Raw genomic sequence first — 25,819 nt, forward strand, 5'->3', positions numbered from 1 at the left:
CTCATGACCCTGAGATCATGACCCGAGCTGAAATCAAGTCAGACGCTTAACCAACTGAGCCACCCAGGCCCCCCTCCTATTTTTCTATTACTCACAAAATCCCCTAAAGACTTGTGAAATGCACCCCCTCCCCCCCTAGTTAGATAAACTAAGCAAGAGGACAGAGTCCAGTCTTACCCTTCTGCCCACGAGGAGACTCCTCCCACTGTTATCATCCTCGGAGGGTCTGGTCTTAAAGGAGAAACTTTATCTAAAATTACAATTCCCCCTCATGCCTCTACAGCAAGGCCCTCATCCAGGAATCTGACTCTAGACTCAAGCAAATAAATACCTTGATCATTTTCAAAAGAGATATCCATGTCGTTGTGCCCTCGCCACAACAGGGAAAGAGGTTATACTATCCCCATGTCATATTCAAGGTTCAGACAAGAGCAGTGAAAGCGACCAATGCTGAAATGGAAGCAATCAAAACCTGATGAAAAGCAGGACTGATTGGGTCTGTTAACCAAGAATAATTACCAGCTCCTTTTTTTCTTCTTCTTCTTCTTTTTTTTAGGAACTCCCACAGTGACCACTGGGTGGTTCCTCTTGAGTAAATAAAACGAGTGAGGAAGCATTTTTGTTTTGTATGGAACTGGCCTGAGGCAGCAGGTCCACACAAGGGAGCAGTGCCTGGGTCGTGCCTAGTTCTGGTGCATCTTTCTTTCTGCAGCTGCGAGCAGATGTCCTTCCCACGGCAGCGCCAGCCATCCAGATGGCACGGACAGCCTAATTGCCATTGTTAGCACTGATGGTGCATTCCAAAAGAGGAGAGAAAATCAGCCAGGAAAGAAAGTATCTCTTCTCTCTGAGGAGCCACCTACTGCCTGTGTTTAATACAGATGAGCATCCCACTATGCCACTCCGCCATCTGTGTATGAGGGAAAGGTCTAGAAGCCCCTTCTTGCTTCGGGAACCATACGGCAGCCATTAAGAAGGGTGCCCTTGCCACTCATTGGCCAAACACTGATGAAAAGACATTAGCCTCAAAAACTAAAAAGTCTGACAAGACCAAGTATTGGCGAATATGTGGAGGATCAGTATCTCTTATACTTCGCTGAGGAGCCTGCAAATCGGAACACCCTCTTTGGAAACCTGTCCGCTATCTAGTAAAGTTGAAAATATCCACTTCCTTTGACTTTGCAATTACACTCTGAGGTATGGACCCTGTGGAAATGCACACCTAGGCGTGCCACGATACACACACTAGAATGCTCATAGTAGTGTCGTTCAAGATTACCCCAAACCCGAAACAACCCAAATGTCCATCAGGGGTAGAATAGATGAATAAGTTATGGTAAAGGCATCAGTACCATTGCTATTGTTATTATACAGCACTGAAAATGAGTAAACATAATCTTGAGCAAAAAAAATGCAAAAGACAGAAGAATACACATAGTATGATTCCACTTATATAATGTTCAAAATCATCAAAATACCAGGAACATCCAACACTACCCCCTATTGCTTTGGGATGCATTTGCACGTGGTAAACGTTAACATAAAGCAAGGAAAGTATTACCGGATGTTTGTATAGCGGGGATAATTCTCGGGGAAGGAAGGAATTATAATGGGGTGGGAAGGGTTGGGGGGTTGTTATGTAAGATACTGGCAATATCCTAACTCTTGACCTGAGAAAGGTGGCTACACGGGTGTTTGCTTCTGTAAATGTACGCCTTGTGCATTTTTCTGTTGCTATGTGATACTTCATACCCACACACACAAAAAAATGTTAAAAGAGAAAAGAAAAAAATATCCCCGGGCCTGATGGCAGCTGCCCCCTACCGGCACCCAAGGAAAGTGCAGGTTCGGACGGCGCGTGTTTGGTGAGCCTGAGGAAGGGCGAGGGATGAAAGGCCCAGGAGAGGTGCAGCCTCAGAAAAGTTGTACCCATATCCTTTTTGGAATTTTTTAGAGTTTTATTCATGAGTTGTTAACCATTTTGCTCAGCAAGTCGGTTTATCCCAATGACCTCTGCGGAGATGGCAGATGGCACTAAAGGAACCCTCCCCCCACCAAACACAGCCCGGGTCTGTCTGCTCACCCTCTGCTCTGGCACGGGCCATGGTTCCCAGGGCTCCAAGAGCGAAAGAGTGGGAGAGGGAGGGGAGGCAGCGAGGGCAGGCTATGTGGGCAGCAGGCAGGGTCTGTGGGGAGGGGTCTAACCGTGGCCTTTACAACAAACTGCAGCCCCAGAACTGAGTTTTGTCCTTTGCTGGGGAAAGCCTTGCCAGATGCGTGCGAATATCGAAGCCTGGGGAACCCAAGCTGCTAAATATAATCAATAGGGCAAGAGCCAGGGGTGTGCGGGGGGGGGGGGGGAAGCATGGAGAGCATGAGTTTATATAAAAATCCAGTGAGGAACTAGATGACAGTAAGGATGACAGCCAAGAGGCTAGAACTCTCAGCTCCCTGTTGTTGTCAATAGCCCCATCTGGTCCCTCCCCTGCAGGAGAGAGAGTCTGCAAAGCAGGGCCTCTTCTAGGCCCTGACAGTTCCTCTGTAAAGGAAAAGCCAGAGCAGACGTTTTCAGGGGCTTCAGTCCGGAGTGGGATGGGCAGGATGAGCCAGAGACAATGAGATGTAGTTCTACCCTTTAACACTGGGGAAATGGCATAATGAGGCCATTCATTCATCAGGTTAAAACGTGATTTTCCTGTGTCCAATGTTAGTGACAACCCAATGTAATAAAACAGAGAACTTATAAGAGTCCTTGGGTCTGTGCTCTAAAATGACGTTTTGAGCTTGCACCTTTTTAAATCTGAAGATGTTTAGATTCCCAGACAATCTGACAAGGGCCTCCCCCATTTCCTGAAAGACTACATCAAGGACTTTTGAAGCCGTTTCTAATTTGTTGCCTTGAAAATGTTGCCCCTAAGTATAATAACGTTCCCAAGCTCAAGGTTTCAGGAAGCTGTTCTGATCCAAGAATGGCTATAAGAAATAGATTAAATATAACTCTCCATTTATTCACCAGATGTTTATTAAGTGCTGTCTAGATGCCAAGCCTGGAGCTGGCCACTGTGGCTAATGCTGGATGGAGCTTCTGTCTGGTGGGGAAGGAGGGTGACACAGGGTGATATGATGGGGTGCTTCACGCTCTGATTCAGGAAGCGGGGGACCCTGTGGGAGCAGGCTCTGTGGTCCGGGGAGGCTACCCAGAGAGATGCCATACAAACTGAGCAGTGGAGGATAAGCAGAAGTTGGCCAGGTAAATGACACAGGAGAGCAGTGTTTGGGGTAGAGGGAACAGCACATGCAAAGGCCCGCAGGTAGGCAAAAGATGGTGTGCTCAAGGTGCAAAGCCAGGAACTGGAGAGTGGAGAGAAATGAGGCCCTAGAAGCAGGAGGCACTGGGTCATCAGGGGCCTGAAAGGCCCTCTGAAATAGTCAAACTCTGCTCTAAGTGCATGGGGGGATGTGAGCAGATTGCTAGATTAGAAAGATTCATTGGCTGCTGTGTAGAGCATGGATTCGAGGAAAGCAGGACAAGCATCGGGGAGACAAGTGGGGAAGATGTTTCTGTATACAGATGCAAGATGCTGATGAGCTCAAGCAGGAAGTGAAGGTGGCGTGGAGATATGTGGGTGGGCTCGAGGGAGAACTGACGGTCCATGGGACACTGAAAGGGAAGACCCTATGCCTCTTTTGTAACTTTACTTCACTACCTTAGCGAAAGGATATGCTTCAGAATACAAAGCATTCGTTTCTAATACAAGTAATCAATCATTTCCTTTTAAATGTGATTGTGTGCCTACTAGGTTAGGCGTGAACCAATGTTAGTGAATTCAGCAATGCCAATAAGATGCTCAGCAAGCATGCGATTATGGCTCCATCCTCGCCTAAAGGACAAGGGCTCTGGGGTCAGACTGATTTGGGTTCAAATTCTGACTCTACTTGCTCTCCCTGTGGCCAGAGACGAGTCGTTTAGTATCTCTAAACTCATTCTCTTATTTGTAAAGTGGGAGAACTATGCCTGCCTTGTAGGTTTGTCGGGAAAATTAAACTGGGTAACGCATGTAGAGTCTAGCACAGTATCGGGCACAAAAGGTCTGTCCATGAATGCCTGCTACTGTTATTACTGGTGGTGGTGGTGGTGGTGGTGGTGAACCTTTTGGTATTGCTTCCATGGTTCTAGTCTATAAATCCTGTTTTAGGTTAGCTGGTGAATGCTGTGCAGATGTGTGAATGCTGTTCCCTGTTTTTTCCTGTGGTTGCTAGGCAGGTAAAAGTCAACAGTGCTGTCCCCAGTGTCCAGCTGACAACGTAGCACATTTCAAAGAGACATTGATTGATCAGACACTTAACAGGCAAGGAGACGCAGTGAGATGCCCCCAGCATCAGTACGGTCGCCTGAACATGATGGTGACGATGATATCTTTGAAATATAGATAACTCTTGCCTCTCAGATCCCATACCCAAGAAGATACAGAAGTGGGTCTGAACAGCTTCACTGAGTCAGCACGAGGCTGTGCACCGACGGTTACGAGACTGAGAACACAGCCCAGATTGCACAGAATGCTCCACACATGGCCCTTGAAACACTCTCCAGGAACACTGAGGGCTGAGAGCTGCCCCAAACGCTGTTGCCTAGGCAGCAGAGCATCCAGTGATGGACTGTGGAACAGGAAATAGGAAAACAGATCAAGAAAAGTGGCATGACCTTTGGGAGACTGAAAAGCAGAAAGAGGCCAGAGCTGCATTTGGCTCCACACTAAACCAACGCTTTATAGACCAGGAGTTAGGTCTGACTTTCTTCTTGGCTTCACTATCTGCTGCTTTAATTTTTTTTTTTTTTAACTTTGCCAACAACAGGTCAAAACAGATCATCCTCAAATGCTCCAACATTGAAGCAAATCCATCTGCAGCTCAGCCCCATGGGGCTGAAACTGTATGGAGGGGGGATATAATAATAGCAATGTAGTAGAAAAATATTTTGAGATTTTCACCAAGTTCTCATGCCTCGCCACACCCTCATTCCCTCTACCCACCCCTCTCTCCCCAAGCAAACACTTCCGAATCCAGCTCTTAGTGCCTCAGGAAAGGGATGGCACAGCAGAAATGCTGAGAGAAAGGAAAAGTCTATTCTTGATTGGGGAGTTTTAAATTTGAAACTCACAGCTGAGGTTAAGGCAAAGACTTTCGCATTCCAAAAGCTTAGGAGAAAGCTATTGTCCTAAGGGGTTCACATAGAAAATGTGTGCAGGCAAAGGGGAACTGAAGGTCACTAGACACTGGGGTATACCCCACCACACCCCCAGGCAAGCACTGGTGGGAAGGGCACCATAAAGATCCCACCGTGATTCTACAGACTTAAGAGCTTTCCAGGGGAAGCCGATCGGCTGGTAAGGCGGTGGCCTGGGATGGCTGGGTGGGGATTGTAGGCAGCCGGGCCTGAAAGATCTCTTCAGTGCTCCCAGCATGACACGGGGGACAGCCAGATCTTCCATGTGTACAAGAAAAGAGCAAAAATTACCAAGTAAAAGACAGACCTGGAAAGGCCTTGCAGGTCAGACGAGAAAATATGGCCTCCAAATTTGCTGACAGAAGCCCAGAAGGCTGATGGGCAAGAGAGGACCAGGACCAGTGACCAGATCTCCTCCCCAAGGATTCGGGTGGGCTGAGACCCTGAAATGATTGAGGTTAAAACTTCCATTATCTGGCAATTTCAATGAAGGAAAAAAGGAAGGAAAAAAAAAAAAGGAAAAGAGTGGAGGGGAACGGAGGGGAGGGGAAGGGATTGAAGGGGAGGGGAGAAATTAAGTTTACATATAAAGAACCCAAAAACTTCATTTTACATTTTTGCACACTTGACTGTGTGGCATCACTATCGTTATTAGTGAGTTAATACTACTCTTTTCTTTGTATACCACCTACTACGTGCCAGTCATTGAGGGCAGCATATTGTACCAGGCATTGTCTAAAAATTTCCCTGCTTATTCCTCCAAATGACACTCTGAGCGGACGTATTATTCTCTCACTTTTACAAATAAGAACACCAAAGCAGAGACTTGAGTATTTTACCCAAAATGTCAGATCCAGGATTTTATCCAGGTTTTTCTCTCCACTGGGGCACAGTTGAGTGGCTTTTGAAGGAGAAAGGGACCTGGAGCAACCATAAGCTGCAGGGGTGAGCGAAGGAGGTGCAGAAATTTACTCTCACACAGGGAGGCATTCCTGGCAAGGCATCCACCCTGCACTCACATCAATGGGCTGCCTTCCCCATGGGCCAGCAGCGGGGGGCACCGCATCAGTGAAACATGCGCTCTTCCTGCATCCATAACTCCTCGAGACCATCTGCCCCTGAACACTCATACATGCTGAGCCCGGTCTGGGAGGGGTTGGCCCTGCAAGCCTCCTGACGACTCCCCACAAGGGCCCCCGGCTCAGGCACCAGCAAGAACAGACCCAACAGGAGTTTTAAGAGACCTGACAAATCCCTGCTCGATATGCATTTAGGGATGATTTATCACTTGCTCATTGGGCTGATGGCTTCCTGTGCTCTTTGATGTGGGGCCTCGCATCCTGCCTAGTGAACTGATGATGGCAAGACAGCAGCGCCCGGTGGGGGGGGGGTGGGGGCTATTGCAAACTTGTGAATAAATAATCTTTTAAGTAACAGATTTGAGCTAAAAGGAGAGGTTTGCCCTAAACGGAGTCATTTCTATCCAGTCGTGGGCTTCTATAGTGCACGTCCTCGCCACACAAAGAGGCGTATTCCAATTAGGAGGCAGTGGTCCTCACACTGGGATATGTGAGGGCCATGTGAAAGTTGCAATTCAGACTGCGTGTATTCAATGCTTAATTGTCACTATATCTAACAGTAAATTCCTTATCTTCCAAATTAAATCCTCCCTTCTAAATCCTAAAACCAATATCTTAAATCCTTTTTATTTATTTTTTTTTCCATTTGCTACCCCTCAAAATCCATATTATGTTGATTCTTCTTCCTGGGTAATCCCCAGAAGTGTCCCTTCCCTGCTCCTTAGTTAAACCTTGCATTCGAGTGCAAATCTCTCCCTCTATCTGGCAGTCTGGTCTCTTCTGGGAGTCTCTCCCTGGTTTCCTGTTCTGCCTTGACTTTTTCCAGAGGGCCTGCTTTACCTTTCTCTAGGACTACCAAAGCCCAAATAAGCAACCTGTTTCTCAAAGAAGCCAAAGCCAAATAGTTCGCCATGTGCTTCTTCTGAATCAAATTCCCTATCGCGACTCCGCTTTAAAACTACTCTACCCCCTCCTGCCCCAGACTGTGGATGCACTGCTAGTAAATGAGATACATCAACCTCCATGATACATAGAGTCCAATAATACCAGAAGCATGTATTGAGCTCCTGCTCTACGCCACACTGGGCATGAGGCCAGGGTTGATGATGAATTGTCCATAACTCTTCAGCTTCATGTGCACACAAACACTTACATACCCAGTAAGCCTGGGGGTTAGGCCTACAAACCTCCAGGCAACCCAGCTACATGCCTGCCTTCTGAATACACATAGTCTGAACTGCAACCTTCAGATGGCCCTCAAATACCTCAGTGTGAGAAAAACCACCTCCTAATTGGAATACGCCTCTTTGTGAGGAAAGGATGTAAATTACGGGAGGCAATAGCTGTTTACAAATGATTCTGTTAAGGGATATAAAAATAAAAATAATCAAATGCAAGCTCACTTTAATGTACAGAATATGGGAATGTTCACAACAGCACGTAAGTACTAACCCAGCTCTCGGCTCAGGAAGATAATCTTTCTCACCCTCTTGACTTCCATTTGGGTATTTCCTGCGGGTGAAAAGTAATTGACAGATCACTTACCCAGTTCCCCACTGGACAATGAGTGAGCTCCTTGAGAGCAGAAACTGTTTAATTTGCTGTTGAGTCCCCAGTCTCCGGCACAATGCTTCGTAACCTGCCAACAAGTATGTGCTCAATGCATCTTTCTTTAATGACCGAATAAACAAGTGGCATGCCAATGGAACAAACTAGATGGGTGAGGAGAGCCTTCACAGGGAAGGGAAGGCCTGAGTTCTGCAAAGGTTTGCAGGCATTTGTAAAATGCACATAAGCAAATGCACTAGAGCACTGGGTGGGTCAGGGGCCGAGAACCAGACTGGACAGGCAGGGGGAGCCAGGCTGTGAAGGGCCTCATACGCTGAGGAGGTTGGACATAATCCTGTGCAATGAGACAGAACCTTGGTGCTCTCTCTTCCCGGACTCCTCCAACCTTCTTAAATTACCTCTCTCCTCTGACAAACATATCAACATGTGACAGCATTTCATTAAGGAGAAGAGAAGGGAATGCAAATAAAAGTTCCCAAGGTCGATACACAACAACAAAAACACAAACAACCCAATTTTGAAAAGTGGGCCAAGGACTCAAATAGCCATTTTTCCAAAGAAGACAAACAAATGGCCAATAAACACATGAAATGGCTCAACAGCACTAATCAGTAGGGAATTGCAAAGCAAAATCACAATGAGATAACACTCCATACCCATCAGGATGGCCACTACAAAAATAATAATAACAAGTATTGGCAAGCATGTAGAGAGATTGGAACACTTGCACACTGTTGGTGACAATATGTAATGCTATAGCCATTGTGGAAAACACTATGGTGGATCCTTAAATATGTACACATAACACTGACATATGATCCAACAATTCTACATCTGGGTATATACTCAAAAGAACTGAAAGCAGGGACATGAGCAGATATTTGTACCCCCGTCCTCTTAGCAGCATTATTCACAATAGCCAAAAAGTGGCAACCCAAACGTCCATCAACAAATGAACAGAGAAACAAAATGTGCCGTATATATATACAATGGAATATTATGTACCCCAAAAAGGAAGGAAATTCTGGGACATGCTCACAACATGGATGAACCTTGAAATACTATGCTAAGTGAAATAAGCCAGACACAAAAGGACAATTATTACATGATTACAGGAGGTACCTAAAACAGTCAAATTCATAGAGACAGAATCTAAAACAGAGGCTATGAGGGGCTGCAGGAAAGAAGGATTGGAGAAGTTTTGTTTTTTGTTTTGTTTTGTTTTGTTTTGTTTTAAGTAATCTCTACACCCAATGTGGGGCTTGAACTCACAACCCTGAGATTGAAAGTCACATGCTCTACCAACTGGGCCAGCCAGGCACCCCAAAATGAGAAGTTAATTTTAATGGGTACAGAATTTCAATACGAGCTAATGAAAAAAGTTCTGGAGATGAATAGTGGGGATGGTTGCACATCAATGTGAATATATTTAATGCTACTGAAATATGCACTTACAATGATTAAAGTGATAAATTTTATGGCATGTATATTTTGCCACAATAAAAAAATTAAAATTACAAAGTTCCCGAGGACTTGATTTCCTTTGACACAGTGAATTCGAGTGACTGGGGGCATCCCATGGCTACCAAATCCTCTCATTTCTCCCCCAGTTGTAACATTGGTACATGCTATTTTGGGTACTCCCTCTGTTATCCACTAAACCCCTTCACCTCTTGCAAACTCTTAGTGAATGTGTATCTTTCCATGACACATTTCAGTCATCTCCCAGCTGTGAAAGGCTTTCCCAGAGTTCACCAGGCTGAGAGGAAAACATGGCATCTCTCACAGTTCGGTTGACCAGGTTCCCACTAAAGTTCTTAACTAAATTATGGCATCTGCCTAAGATGACAAGTCTTTGACCCTGGGTGTTTCGAATACACAAAAAAACTGTCAACAGCCCACACATAAGAAGTGTGGTTTCCCCGCCTACAGATGGGCAGGGGGCTGTGGTGAATGTTTTGAGCAAAGCCTTGTACCAGTTTGTGAGAGACAGAAAATGTCTGCCTCTTGCCCTCAAGAAGCAGTATGTCGGACCAGTCCTCTGAGAGATTCGTAAGAGCAAGAGCCAAGATGGCGGGAGGGGCAAGAAGGAAGGCAGAGAGATACCCTCAGGGACCTTGGCACAGCACTTCCGGTTCTTTATATGGAATATCAGTCAGTCATAGGTAATCATTTGAAATATTAACAGTATTTCCAATAGCCATACTTTCTGTCACCCAGTATTTCCAATAGCCATACTTTCTGTCACCCAAGGTAGATGAGAATTCTATTTTTGCTTCCTCAGGGAAGATCTGACACAGAAGAAAATGAGAGCAATAGTTTGAGAAAAAAGGTTTTAAGTTTCAAAAGTCTAGGACTTGAGGCATAAACGAAAGATCTGGAATAAAATATGATCAGTCAGAGCCAGGTTCTCCTGTTCTAGAAAGTCAGATAAGGTTTACCCCAGCTGAGGAAAGGGAAAAAAAGGGCCGGAAGTTGAGCACCTCTGCACCCCTGAGAAGGCCTCTGTCCCCCGGCCCCGCCTAAATCAATGCACACCAGATATCCCAAGAGAGCCCAGAGCCCTTCCTGCTGCCCAAAGATCTAGGAAGATCACTGAGTCCCCACAGCCTGCAGAGGACAGGAGCGAGACAAGAAACATGCCATGTGGTATGAAGGTAGAAGGTCTTGCACAGCTTTGAGTTTCCTTTGGCCCCGAAGTAAGGGGAGCAATACTCACACCCGAGTATCAGGGTAGGTGGAGAGAAACTAAGAGAGAACAAAACTGGGAAAGGATATAGTTAGGACAGAGTTCCCAGGAGTGATCCAGCTGGACAAATGTCACCACATTCGCATGAGGACGTCCTAGCAAGTATGTGGGCAGGTGACAACCCAGAACCATGTGCTCCCTCCCACTCCTGTGAAATGACACGAAGCCCCTTTACCTGCCAGCCCAAACTTAGACCCACTCCCAGAAAGGGAGAGGAGACTCTGAACTAATTCAGATTAAGTTTCTACCTCTTGGTCCAACAGGGATTCAAATCAGAAAATCTGCAGAGCCCCAGTGTTCATAGCAGCAATGTCCACAACAGCCAAACTGTGGAAGGAGCCGAGATGCCTTTCAACAGATGAATGGATAAAGAAGATGTGGTCCATATATACAGTGGAATATTAGCCACCAGAAAGGATGAATATCCAACATTTGCATCGATATGGATGGAACTGGAGGGGATTATGCTAAGTGAAATAAGTCAAGCAGCAAAAGACAATTATCATATGGTTTCACTCATATGTGGAACATAAGCAATAGCATGGAGGACCATAGGGGAAGGGAGGGAAAACTGAAGGGGAAGAATTCAGAGAGGGAGACAAACCATGAGAGACTCTGGACTCTGGGAAACAAACCGAGGGTTACAGAAGGGAGGGGGGTGAGGGGATGGGGTAGCAGGGTGATGGGTATTCAGGAGGTAACGTGTTGTGATGAGCACTGGGTGTCGTACGCAACTAAAGAGTCGTTGAACACTTCATCAAAAACTACTGATGTATTTCTATATCTTGGCTAACTGAACATAGTAAAAAATTTAAAAAAAAAAAAAAGAAAGAAAGAAAATCTGCAGAGGTGCCTGGGCAGCTCAGTCAGTTGAGCATCTGACTCTTGATTTCCACTCAGGTCATGATCTCAGTCAGGCTTCCCATTCATGGGGAGTCTGCTTCTCTCTCTCTCTGCCTTTCCCTCTGCCCCTCCCCCTACTCATGTGCACACATGCTCTCTCGCTCTCTCTCTCTAATATAAATAAATCTTTAAGAAAAAAGAAAAGAAGGACCCTGGGTGGCTCAGTCATTAAGCATCTGCCTTCTGCTCGGGTCGTGATCCTGGGGTTCTGGGATCAAGCCCGGCGTTGGGCTCCCTGCTCGGTGGAAGGCCTGCTTCTCCCTCTCCCTCCCCCCCCTGCTTGTGTTCCCTCTCTCACTGTGTCTCTCTCTGTCAAATAAATAAGTAAAAATCTTTAAAAAGAAAAGAAAAGAAAATCCGCAAGTGTGGGGTAAACAAAGTAAGCCACATTTCTTAAAGAGGTGAGTTTGTGGTCTATGATTTGTACCTGCCGGATATTAGTGTGTATGTTGCTTGTCCGTTAATAACCAGTGGAGTCACATTTTACTCAAAGGTTAAGTTCTAAAGTTGGCCCATGAAGTGAAAACCAAGTATATTCACAACTACTCTTGAAAAATCTCTGGATCTACTCATCAAATATAGTATTGTGCCACTATTCAATAATTCAAAGGAGCCAGCTTTTCTTCCAGGTTTGAAACAGATTGCTGGTTTGTATTTTCCAAGCAAGCACCAAATATAGTATTGGCTTTTGTTTAGAAGTACGTGATGCCAAAAAAATTAAAAATAACTTTTTTTTATTTTCTACTGCTAAAAGCACAAACATGTTATATTATAATTCAATCACACAAAGGAACTAAGACCGGGTAAGGAAAGCACGGAGCTGAGACCTCCCATCTTCCTTCAGGGCGTACTCTCCCCAGTGGCCTGGTAGGGAAATTTCACCCACAAATTGCCATTTTCTGCTTCTCAGAGAACCTACCACTGACTTCACATGAGTCCTCTCCACATACGTTCTGTGTAGTCTGTCACCTTTAAGCCTAACACTTAGTGGTGGAACCTGTGTGAAACAAACCTTCTGGAAATTCTCTGTCAGCTGTAACTTCACACCAACCCTAAGGCAAGACTTAGTTTTTCTTCACATTCACCAAAAGAGCCTCTCAGTCCAAACCACTAGTCAGGCATGTTTTCTGGACGGTTCCTCAGGTGAATCATTGGAAGGCCTTACATCCCACGGTGCACAGCTTCATGCCAAAAATCCCCACGAGACATCCCTTCTCAGGCCTCCCTCCCCAACTTAGAGCTGCCAGGTCTCCTTTCTCCCACCACCACCACCCCCCCCTCCCACATTCGGCCTTCCTGCCTCCCCGCCTCCTCATCCCCGCTTTTTCCCTTCCCACGTTTCATAGTCTCTCCACCTTTCCTACACAGACTTTATCAATCCAAATTTACAGCCTCCTGACTGTCAATCCATTCAGCCAAAAGGCCCCTCCACCTACCAGAGCCCCTCTCTTAAAAGGTAAAGGATTGTGCATAACCATTCTCCCCCATTACATGTCTCTTACACGGCAGCTTATTATGAATACAACCTAGAATACATTCCCCACCTGAACAGCTACCACCTATTAAAAAGCTGAACACGCTAGCATATTCACTTTATGCGTGTTATCCCAATTCCTTCCTAACAATAACTCCGGAATGTTCTCCAATTCACAAATACAGGAACGAAGGGTCAGAGAGGTGAAAGTCATCTGCGTGGTCCCATAGCTCAACTTGAAGTCTGCAGGCGTATTCCCACACTACACTGTCTTCCGACGGGGGAAAGTAAAATGGCTTCATTACCTGAACCTCCCTTTCACATCAGATTTGTCCAGGCCACCAAATTTTGCAGTCAAATGAGGATACAACCTCACCATCAGGATCCCCGTGCCGGAAAAAAGAATTGTAGCAAAGGCTGTGAGCTAGCTGATCCCACCTCATGAGCGGACCATCCAGTTAGGGTTGGCTACGTCACACAATTCTGACCAATGAGAGCTAAGTGAAGGTTGTTGCCTAGGGCTTCTGGGAAACCTTCCCTAAAGGAACAGACTGGCTGAGCCTTCCCTCTTCTTCCTGCCTAAAACCCAAATGTCATGGCTAGAGGGGCAGCAGCTGTCTTGTGCCCACAGAAATGATACAATGGAAAGATAGAAAGAACCTTGACACGGGGCGCCTGGGTGGGTCAGTCAGTAAAGCGTCTGCCCTCGGCTCAGGTCATGATCCCAGGAACCTGGGATCGAGCCCCGCATTGGGCTCCTTGCTCAGCGGAGAGCCTGCTTCTCCCTCTCCCACTCCCCCTGCTTGTGCTCTCTCTCTCTCTCTCTCTCTCTCTCTCTCGCTCATGCCCTTTCTCAAATCAATAAATAAAATCTTAAAAAAAAAAAGAACCTTGACAACTTGCTTGAGATACCTTTCAGCTGTGAACCACCAATCCTGGTTTGCTTTTCATGGGAGAAAAATAAACTTTGCTAATAAACCTGTCACTAAGGCTTTCTGTAACTTGTGGTCTAATTCATTCCTAACTGATCCAATCACTTTCTGTGAACACTTTACAGTCAATAAATGGTCTCTTTGCTGCCATAGGACACATCTCAACAGTACTCACTAAGCCAAGGACTGAGCACTGGACTGCCCCACTCAAACACACCTTAGGGTCTTCTGTCCTCAGATTTACAACGGTCAAAACTGTCCTACCTGGGGTGCAGAGTGAAACTCATTTAGCAAATATTGTATCTAAATGAATCAAAATTAGACAGGCTGTGCCCTCGTGGAGTCTATGATTAAAAGGATTAAAATAATGATATGCTCAAGGGAAAGTTCTTTTCATATTTCCATAAATTTTGTTTTTAATGGCCAGCTCCCCCTGGGTAGATGGTGTCTCGCCTCAGTCCCAGGAGGACTCCTGATGCATGATGAGCTCTGAATAGCGGAGTTAAGATCCGAAAGAGGAATTCTGCTCTGTCACTTTCAAACCACTAAATGGGTTCCCTAATGATTCTTGGCTAGGAGTTTTGAACATCTAAAAACCAAAGGAGACACCAAGTCTGCCAAAACGAAACCAGCAGGTTGGCAGGTTAGCAGCCACGGCCCACCGTGAGTTGAGTGTCAGTGGCGGTGTTAATAGGAGCCACACCAGCAAGTGGGTGGGGGGAGGGTAGGAGGTTTGCTGTAGTCACACAGGCCTTGAAGGGCACTGGAGAGCCCTTTGGCCTTTCTGGGCACCCTGCCGCCCAGAAGCCAGGCTAAGTGTCACGGGACTTGCCATGCCACATCCAGGCTCACACATATCAAAAATTTAGACATTAACCCCTATTTACAACATTTGTTCACAGCATACGGCTGAGAACCTTTTTAGTAAATCACTTGAGATAAGCTGTCTGGCCCCAAATGAAAGATGTTTGCCAATTTCTTGGTAGGCAGAAGAAGAGCTCTTTATCAAAAGCATATTAGCATATTTTGCCTCATTAATAACTTCACTGCAGCATTAATTTGCCTAATTATCGCATTTGGAATTCAACATGGTATCTAATTAATTCAAAACTCGAAAAACAAATCCAGAATTATAAAGCACACCGACATGCTTCTGCTTTATCATTCCTTCTTTCCTCCATGCGTGTGTTTGCGCACACGAGAGTGTGTGTGCTCGTGTGTCTGCTCAGTGAAATCATATTCTTTATTCTGTCCCATATAATAAACATTCATTATTTTAATAAAATGTTTTCTTCTAATGAAGCGATTCTCTCCTTGGCCTAGCAGTTTGGGTTTCTGAGCTAATGTCAACTCTCTTGCTCCCATTCCTTTTGCTCTCTTCTTTCTCACAGGACTCTCACAAGGTTTTCAGGAATATATACTTCAGGAGCAAAAAGATTACGATTTTCTTTTTGACTTAAAGAACTGTGTCATTTCCTTTCTTTCATAGCCAATGCCTACAGCACTAAGTAAACTAACAGTATTTGTCCACATTTTCTCCTCCACGCAAAGCGCTCCTAACCAATTTGCAGGAGCCCAGAGTAAACATTAGAGCACACTATCAAAAATAAAAATCAGAGCATATTGGCCGAAACTTCCTGAAAGGTTTGAGCTTTCCAAAAATAAAACTGCAGGAAACTTAAGTTCAGGGCTTAAAACAACAGCTTTAGCCTCAACAATAATATCCTCTCCATTCACCCATGGCCTCTAATTTCCCACAAGAATATCTGATTGTAACAATAGGACCATATGCTGCCATTGTAGTGGAAAGATACCAAAAAGACTTAGATCTACATGACATTATAGGCAACACAAAATAGTTGTTGAAGTAAATGGTCTCTCCACTATGCTGGCTTCCAGGCTATTTTTAAAGCCTAGTTAAGGCTGTGGCCAAGAAGTCGGGTCAGGTCAGTGTACTGGGGAAATTCAGATTTTAAAAGGTGCTGTTAACTGTCCAATGGGAAATGCAGTTCTGGCGATCTGAGATGTAAAGTGGAGCCTGCCGTCTTCAGGTAATTCATTCTAACTCAAAGAGCAGATATTTATAGATTATGAGGCATCTCCTGCTATAGGTCAGATCTGCACCAACAATAGTCTACTTCCCTTGGCAGATAATTTCCTACACAAATGCATATTTCAAGTACTCAGAAGCTACACGCCCAGTGTTTTTGTTCCCTCTACACCATGCTCATGACCAAGAAGAGTCCGATCCAACAGTTCTTCCCATGAATATCAGCAATGACTACGGAAAAAATGGAGTTGCTCCGTGAGTTGACTTTTTCCTTCTGGTATATCTAACCTCAACATGTCCTTTAACCTTCTGAGACCACTTCCAATCTGCCCCAAATGAAGAGCCAGAAAACCAGGCTAGCAAACTTCCACCCTGCGTGATCCTGTGGTAGAAGGAGGACCTATCAAGTTCTCGCTATCTCATCTTGCTGTCTTAGGATCAGGGGTAGATCACAATTTTTTCAATATTAAAGGACAAAGACCAGGGCACCTGAATGGTTCAGTCAGCTGAGCGACTGCCTTTGGCTCAGGTCATGATCTCGGGGTCCTGGGATCAAGTCCTTCGACGGGCTCCCTGCTCAGCCGGGAGTCTGCTTCTCCCTCTGCCCCTCACCCTGCTCATGCTTGCTCTCTCTCACACACACACTCTCTCTCTCAAATAAATAAAGTCTTTAAAAAATAATTTAAAAAATTTAAAAATGAAGGACAAAGACCTTGGAAAAACATGAGTCAATAAACCTTCAACAGAAGAATTAATCCATTTCAAGCCAACCTATGAAATAACACCGGAGTTAACCTTTATTGTCCTAGAACCAGAAGACTGATAATCTGAGTGCTGACCACTTCAGTGTTAGGGTCTACCCTTTACCAGAGATGAGCTGAACAGGCACAGGCTCTGGCTAAATCACCAGTAAAAGGAGGGAAAATGCATTAAAAGCTCTCTCGTGCTCCTCTGAAAATACACATGAATCCACATCATAAAGCTGCCACGCATCAGGAAAGATTTATTGTTTATTCAGGAGACACTGAGGCCCAGAATAACAGGGGTCTGAGGTTAAATAGCACAAGCAAGGAACTGTGTGAGGCACTGTGGCTACACCCCACCTCTGCATCTTCACTCCTATGAGCCCAGGAGGCAGAGTAGCTTTTCAAAGCTCGAAAATTTTTTAAGGAAAAAAAAAGCATTTTTGTAAGCCTTCATGCTCAATAAAGACTGTGCAGACATAAAATCCCTCATTTAAAGGGCTGCAGTTTTAATATAAAATGTATTATACAGGAAAAAGATTTTATTACCACTAAATGCTTGCTGCAATTCAACAACAGAGGGAACTGACCTTGATTCTGAATCTCCTGCCTTTTCCCCCCCCTTTATTCTCCTCACTGTTACTTACTGAACAGACTTCCATTATTTCCCTGCCTTTCTGGAGAAATAACAACTTTCTCTAGAAGGCTAGTAAATACACATCGTTTTCTCAAGACAATCCAACAGACTGTTTTGCGAAGAAATGCTAATAGAAGAATAGAGACTTTGGAGACCAAAGAAACTCAACCTTGGAAAATAATCTTGGAGACTTGGCTTGCCCTGGTCATGCAGACTCAATTTGAGGGGAAAAGAGGAAATCCAGAGGGCAAGTAGTAAGGCAAAGGGAAGGTAAGGGAGGAAAAAAAATGGTCCTCTGGAAGTTAAAAATAGGAAATCCTTAGTAAAAAAAGAGGAGCCCCCAAATCATCTCCCTCCTATAAAAAGAGTCACTAATGGACGGAACACCAAAACATTTACTCTGACATCAATGATGGGATGCATCACTGTATCAGTAAAGGTGCCAGAAGGTAGCAAATGGCACGCTCAGATTGAGCAATCCACTTGTCCTAACCCCCTTTCTAGGGCTAATTGACAAAACTGTGGGCAGTGTGGAAGAAAGCACAAGCGACCTTGCAGCAGCTGTCACCATCCCCTAAACCTGAAGGGGCAGGAGAGGGGGCAGTTAGTCAAACCCACAGAAGGGAGCTGCATGGCAAGGACCACGTAGCAGGAGCGGCAACCTTCCGGAGAGAGCCCAACAGAGAGAAAAATGGGGAAATCAATGCCCCAATCTCATTTCCCACCCACCTGCCGTCCAGTGCCTTGTCTGGGTCTCACCTTGGCCAAACCCAACTGTGAGCCAAAGAACAAGGGCACCATGGAAGCAGCCAAGATAGGGCCATCTGCCACGTTGCAGGGCGGAGTGCTGAAGCGGGGGGGGGGGGGGGGGGGGGTCTGAAGGAATGAATGGAAGACATCAGCATGTAATGGCCAAGAGTTCAAACAAACAAGCAAGAAGAGAGTAAAAACTGACTCAGACCAGAGCGTGATAGTAAGCATGGTAAATTCACATAAACATCTGATGTCAGACGGATGTAAGACTTAAATCTGTCAGGAACCGTGTGATGTCAAGAACCTTACACATCGAGCCTCAGTGTCTTGCCCTGTAAAATGGGGATAATGCTGTACCCCTCCATGACTAATCATATAAGACTGAGGCAAGCATTTAACACTCTCTAAGACTACTGGTTTCTTCACCCACCCCACTCATTCTCAGCTCCTATCTACCAAGACTGCTCATTGAACTTGTGTCACAAAGAACAAAGAGGGAACCTGACTCTCAAGTCTCTATAGATGCAGAGGCAACTTCCCAGCGCCCACTGGAGGAACTGAGGACACTCTCCCAGTTCTTAGTGTCTGTGGTTCTGCCCAGGAACCTGCGGCCAGAGAATGAGCCTGGGGTAGCTGAACCCAAAGCTTTGAAAGACCCTCCCCTGAATCACACCCCCTCCAGAGCTCTCCCTGGACCTCCACACAAGTTACTATGGGCACATATCATGTGGTCAGGCTACCCTGGCCAATGGATCATCTTTGTCCTTCTGCACCCTATTTTCCTTTGATTCACCTTGAATCAGAAATAACAGAGCACTGTGGCAGGACCCGGGCTATGCACAAACCCCTTAGAAGAACCTAATGTTGGACTCTTTATTTTTTTTAAGAACAATGCCTGTCTGGTGATAGGTATTGAGGAGGGCACGTTCTGCATGGAGCACTGGGTGTTATGAACAAACAATGAATCATGGAACACTGCATCAAAAACTAATGATGTAATATATGGTGATTAACATAACAATAAAAAATTAAAAAAAAAAGAACAATGCCTGTCTGCTTCCTTTTGTCTTCTGAGACTCTGCATCTCATTCCTCAGGGCCATCCCTTAGCACAAAGATCGCTAGCACTCCTGTTTTCATGAGACATGAGGAAAGAAACTTTACAGCTCTTCTGTACTAAAATGTAATAACTTTCTCCACACGGCTGCACAAAGGATTTCTATGGGAACAAGGGACCAAGTTTCACAGTTGCATAAATATAAACTAAAGTTGAAATCCATCTTCGAGTCTGCAAGCCCAGTCAACACTCCCATTTTTCAAGAGTCTCAAGGTCATTCTTCACTAGGCGTTCTTTGGGCTTGGCTTTAAAGTTAAGCTAGTTTAATAATTCATGACATCACATCCATTAAAATATGAGTATTTTCTACCAAAGGAAACAGGCTTTCTTTTTTTTTTTTTTTCCCTTTCACGGTGGAAGAGGCCCAGACAAGTCCCTGCATAGGAAAGCAGTGACGCCCGCAACAGCGACTGATGAAGTTTCAGAGGGAGGTTTGCAATTTCGTCTGCCGCTGCACACAGCCAGTTTTATCATGAAAAGCCAGCGCCATATGCCAGAGGAGACAGGTTAAGCCTCTTAAATGTTCCTGACAACAATGAGCTTTCATTTGTGAAAAGTAAACATCTGCCTCTTGGGGAAATAATCCACAAAACAATGGAGATGCTTATTTGTTTGTTTGATTGTGACTGCAGTAGGGCCTGGGGGGAGCTCCTGATGCCCACCACACGTCCAAATACAAATAATTTCTTACACATTTTAAAAAAGAGTTTGCAACCTTCTCCTAAAGACGCCAAAGGAGAGCCCTGAGTGCTCTAGATGTTTACAGAGAGGAGCGGATGATCTCAAAGATTAGGAAACAGAAGACCAGAATTCAGTTGTGGCTTCTGCTACAGCTAGGGATCCTGGGCCCCATATTTAACATCTCTGGGCCCTATTTCCCACCTCTATAAATGAGGGTCAAAATGAAATCTCTTATACCAAGTCAAAAGGTTATGATGAGACACCAGTGATTTGTGACTTTCTAAAGTACTTTGTAAACTGTACAGCAAAACAAATGTTAAGGGGTGGTTGGTATTAAACAGACAAATGGGACATTTGCCTCCACACTTTTAAAAGTCAATAGGCAGAAGATTTATTACCTACATGGCAAAGGAGGTTTCCTCTTACTTGCAGATCTTTCCTAGAAATGGTTGCAGCCCCCAGCTTATGTTCATATGGCTGAGTGTGCAGGTGACAACGGTCACTTGACTTGTCACCTGGGAGAAGCTGGGCCCAGAGTTCTCACTGGTGTGCCTGGGAAGAAGGAAAGATCATCATCATCAACCCCGATGGCTTGCAAATGTCCTTTTAGACTTTTTTTTGACACTCTCAAAATCTGTAAGCAGGTATACTTCGCCTTATTTTAAAATGAAAAAATGGAGATTCAGAGAGAATCTAGTTTATGCAATAGGTTGAAAGGACAGTATTAAAACCCAGACCCCAGGAAAGAGCAAAATAATGATGGCCACCCATTCCTTCCTTGTGTCCTACCGGTGTCCGTACAGACATCTTGCACGGTGCCTGTGACCCTAGCACTCTGTGTGCATGTCTTTCATTCACCGCCAGGCTGTGGATCCTTGAGGAAGGATCTGTGTCTTGATCACCTTTGAACCTCAACCACTCCTTCACATAAAACTTGGCACACAGCAGCACCTAAAAGTGTTGTTGAATGTGGTATGTAAGAGATGAAAATGGTTTCCTCCTCCTCCCCCTCCTTCCTCCTCCCCTTCTTCTTCTTCTTCTTCTTCTTCTTCTTCTTCTTCTTCTTCTTCTTCTTCTTCTTCTTCTTCTTCTTCTTCCTTCTTCTTCTTCTTCTTCTTCTTCCTGTCCTTCTTCTTTATCTTAACTTGTAGAAAAGTCTCTCTACTTCTGAAACTCCTCTGGCTATGGGAACAGTCCCCTCTCTTGAGCTCAATTACGGAGTCCACAGTTAGTTGGAAAGAAGCAGGTGAGAGCAAGCAAGATTCGGGGAGGCTCCAGGCATGTACAGCTGACCAAGAAGGCAGTACAGAAAGGGGGAGTACAGCAAAACGCCTCCAGAAATTATTCCAGGAACCACTCAGGGAGATGTGTGCCAGAGTCTGACCAAACCTATGCATTGTAGTCTGGGCCCGGGCTACACAGAGCTTTCTCAGCTAATGGGAGCCGCGAGCACTGAATCCAGAGTCAGGTAAGTGAGTGGCCTCGATGCTACAGCCTCTGGTCAGCAGGTGCCATATGACCCACATCTTCAAGCAGCTAATCAAATACACCTTGCACTTGATGCCACTTCCAAGGGAGAAGAATGAGTCAGCTGGAGCAAATCATTTTTAAAACAATTTTTGCATAAAAGCCTATTTTAGACTTAATGAACTGCCACTGCCTGATCCCCTCTTCCCCTACCTCGAAAATCGGCAGTCTCCCCAACTTCACCTATACTCCACCTCCCAGGTTTATAACCCCTCATTTTTGTTTTGTTTGATTTCTTAATTTAGGATGTCAGATAGACACAAGAGTAGAAAAATGCATATAATACATTCTCATGGACTCATAACCTATCTTCAACAATTGTCATCTATGGTCACTCTCGTCTCACCTCTACCCCCACCCTTTCCCCATTTCCATCCCTGAATATGATTATTTTGAGTCAATCCCAGACATGATATCATTTCACCCATAAATATTTCAGTATTTACATCCAGAGATAAAACTCCTTTTTAAAGCATTTCTGGCACCATTTTAAACATTCTTCTTCATTCTTCACATCCAGCTTATCACTAACCCAACACTAGTTCTTTCTCTAGCCTGGTATCTCCCTTTTGTTTGTATTTTCTCAAACCTCATCCTGACCTTAGTTTTCAGCTTAGAAGACGGAAATGCCTCCTACTCAGCATCTTGACTCTCCAGCTCTCCGCTCTACAAGCCACTTTTACCATTGTCCATCAACACCCTCCCATTATACCTTGTTCAAGAACCCATGGTGGGAACTGCAGTCTCCTATAACTAATACTAGACTAGTCCTCCTGCCAAAACACCTTAAAAGTCGAACATACGATGGAACTGTTTTCACAAATTACATACAAAATCACAAAACAGAAGGGAAATTCACAAGGTGAGCCCCCAGCTCTACACCAGGAAGCAATTTCCCAACTGGGTGACAGTTGGAGACCAAGCAGAGCACAGAAGTCCTGGGGAGCTCAGTAGGCAGAGATCAGAGTATGGGGCAACTAGAGTGGATTCTGTGAGGGGGGGGCACAAATGTTGAAGGATCTATGCAGAGGGAAGAATCCCACGTGGGGATCTCTGCAAGTGCTTAGGCAAGGACTGAACTTATACATGTGGAGGGAGAGTTTAGACAAACTGTACCAGAATTTGTCTATTCTCGGGTTGAGAGCAGAACAAAAATACCTGAGGTTAAGCAATGTGGGGGGATGTTGTCAGCAAGAATGGAGAGACCTTGAAAACACCTGTTCCCCAGGCGCCCAGAAATGAGACACCAGAAATACCACTCTTCAGGAGTAAGAATCATGCCCCAGGGTAAAGTTTACCATAGACCTACCCTACCCAAGTCTAAAATCAAGCCTTGATAAGATTGCCAGAAGAAAATTATAAGAGATTGAGTCCCACAAGTTAAAGCTATGCTTTGAAAAAACATTGGAATTTTCATAGATACTCCCTAAGAAAACATAAAACCAAGGCTTACACAAGTTCACAGTGATCTACCAGTAATTCCACTACCTATGAAAACAAAAATCAACAGAGAAATTTCACAAAATTCAATCTCCACACTGATTCACCCACAACATCCACTATACAATCAAAATTACTAGACATGCTCACACATATACACACAAAGTAAAATGCAATGCATAATTCAAAAAAAAAGCAGGTAGTAGAAACCAACCTAGAGGTGTTCCATATATGTAATTTATGAGACAACGAAGCTATCATAAATATATTCAAAGAATTAAAGGATGATATGCAAAATTATTAAAAGAAAACATGGTGGTATATATATATACAATGGAATATTACTCAGCCACTAAACAGAATGAAATCTTGCCATTTTTAACAATGTGGATGGAGCTAGAGTGTATTATGCTAAGTGAAATAGGTCAGTCAAAGAAAGACAAATACCATAATTTCACTTATATGTGGAATTTAAGAAACAAAACAGATGAACATAGGGGAAGGGAAAAAAAAAGTGAGAGAGAGGGAGGCAAACCATAAGAGACTCTTAACTATAGAGAACAAACTAAGGGCTGCTGGAGGGGAGGGAGGTGGGGGATGAACTCAATGGGTGATGGGTATTAAGGAGAGCACTTGTGTTAAGCACTGGGTGTTATATGTAAGCAATGAATCACTAAATTCTACTCCTGAAACAAAAAAATAAATATATAAATTTAAATTTAAAGAAAAGAAAAGAAAACATGATTTTAATGAGTGAAAAGATATAGAATCTCACCAAGGAAATGAAAAGCATTTAAAAATGAAAATTCAAGAACTGAAAAGTACAATAGCGGAATGAAAAATTCACTGCATAGGACTTGAGCAAATTGAAAGTGGTAAGAGAAAATTTGATGAACTTGAAGATAAATCAATAGAAATCATGCAGTTTGAAGAAGAGAGTAAAAAGAGATGGAATAAAAATCAACCAGGCTCCAAAGGCATAAGGACAATATTAAACAGCCTAACATGAGTAACTAGAGTTTCCTAAGGAGAAGAAGGTGATAATGGGACAGCAAAATTATTTGAGGAAATGTCAGGAGCTGGGAGAGAAAGAGACCTGAGGTGTCAGGTGTCCAAGTAGCAGATTAAAGCAACAAGCCAAAAATGAAAGAGTTAAGCCTTTAATTACTTATCATGCTGGTATGAGCAAGAGGCTAAAATTGGAGAAAACACTGACTCTTCTTTGTTTTATTTTCCTCATGGAACGGCACACCAGTCATGGGTAAGGTGAATCAGAGCAGACATGGGGATTTTCTCACTGTTGAAAGAGCCCCAACAAAAGACTCCAGCAGTTTTATGGACCTTGGGGTCAGAGGAAGGGAGGAGAGGACTCTAAGTGGAAAAGTACTGGGCACTGAGTCAGGAGGGGAAAGTGTCTTCAGGTTTTCTCCCTCTTTCCTCCTATAGGGAGACTTCAGCAGAGGCACCTAAAAAAGACCTCTGCCCAAGGCCTCAGATAAAGATCTAGGAATAAAGGTGCTGAGGCTCAGAATGCAAATATGGGATGAGCATGACCCTCCAGTGGGGCCCAAGTCCTTAACCGCAATTCCCTCCACACTGCAATGCACTGACCGTGCACCAAGCCTGGTGGGGGGAGGGCAGCTTCCCACCATGAGACCTGCCAGGGAAAGCCTCTGCAATTGCCTATGGCCAGGCCTGAAAAATCCCACATCGGTTTTTAACCAGAAACTGGACTTCTCAGAAATAATAGTTGAAAATTTCCCACATTTGATGTAAAATTTCAGCTTATAGATCCAAGAATCTGCATGAACTACAAGCAAGATAAACACAAAGAATACCTCACCTAGATACTTCAAGGTCAAACTATTGAAAACCAATGGCAAAGAGAAAATTTTGAAAATAGCCAGAGAATAAAAGACCTCAAACAGGGAAACAATACAAATGATGGCTACATTATTATTAAAGAAAGGGAAGAAAAAATAGGAGAGGAAGAAAAGGAGGAATGGAGGCCAGAAGACAATGGAATCCCATCTCCAAAATACTGAAACAAACAAGCAAAAAAACTATCAACCCCAAATTTTGTACCCAGCAAGACTATAGCTCAAAAAAGGGTACAGGCGCACCTGAGTGACTCAGTCGGTTGAGCTTCCGACTCTTGGTGTTGGCTTAGGTCATGCTCTCAGGATCATGGGATCAAGCCCCTCATCAGGCTCCATGCTCAGCGGGGAGTCTGCTTAAGATTCTCTCTCCCTCTCCCTCTGCTCCTTGCCCCCTGCTCACGCTCTCACTCTCTCTCTTTCTAAAATAAATAAATCAATCTTTAAAACAAAACAAAAGCAGAGTACAGAAAGACATATTCAGACAAAAGAGCACTGAGAAAATTTATAGCCAGCAGACTTACACTAAAAGAAATGCCAGATCTTCCCTAGGCTTGGGGAATCATACCAGATAGGAACTTGGATCTGCAAGAAGGAATGAAGAGCACCAGAATTGGTAAATAAGTGGGTAAGCATGAAGCACTCCTTTATTTTCTTCTCATAATTTCCTGAAAAGAAAATTACTGAAAGCTTAGCAGTGCTGTAAGGTGGGATTTATAATTTCTGTAGAAGTAAAAAAGATGACAAAATAGAACAAAGGTCAGGAGAGAGGTAAATGGGATTCAACTGTTGTAAGATTATTGAATTTGTGACGTGAGAAGTAGGAAGCATGAATGGTCAGATTTGAAACAGGAAATGAGGTCTAAAAAGTGGGAGGTGTGTAGGAGTGGGAAGTGGGAAGCAGTAAAATGCTGATTCCAACACCTGTAACCACAGGGCCACCTACTAAACACTGAAAGTGTGACCTCTCTCAAGGATGTCTGAATTTTACCAGTGATGCCTTAGAAGACTTGAGACCTAAAAAGACCATTTCATGATTAAATGACAGGCTATGGAATTGGAATT

General features: G+C 44.3%; 1 non-coding gene across 1 annotated transcript; it reads right to left on the reverse strand.

The window, feature by feature from the left end:
* Positions 1–9,119: 9,119 nt before the first annotated feature.
* Positions 9,120–9,192, reverse strand: TRNAE-UUC (transfer RNA glutamic acid (anticodon UUC)). The gene has a single exon. It is a non-coding gene; the product is annotated as a tRNA-Glu (tRNA).
* Between the last annotated feature and the right edge of the window lie 16,627 nt (positions 9,193–25,819).

The sequence above is a fragment of the Callorhinus ursinus genome, unplaced genomic scaffold (assembly GCF_003265705.2).
Source record: "Callorhinus ursinus isolate GAN/ISIS: 27379988/994484 unplaced genomic scaffold, GSC_fseal_2.0 scaffold7, whole genome shotgun sequence".
Taxonomy (NCBI): domain Eukaryota; kingdom Metazoa; phylum Chordata; class Mammalia; order Carnivora; family Otariidae; genus Callorhinus; species Callorhinus ursinus.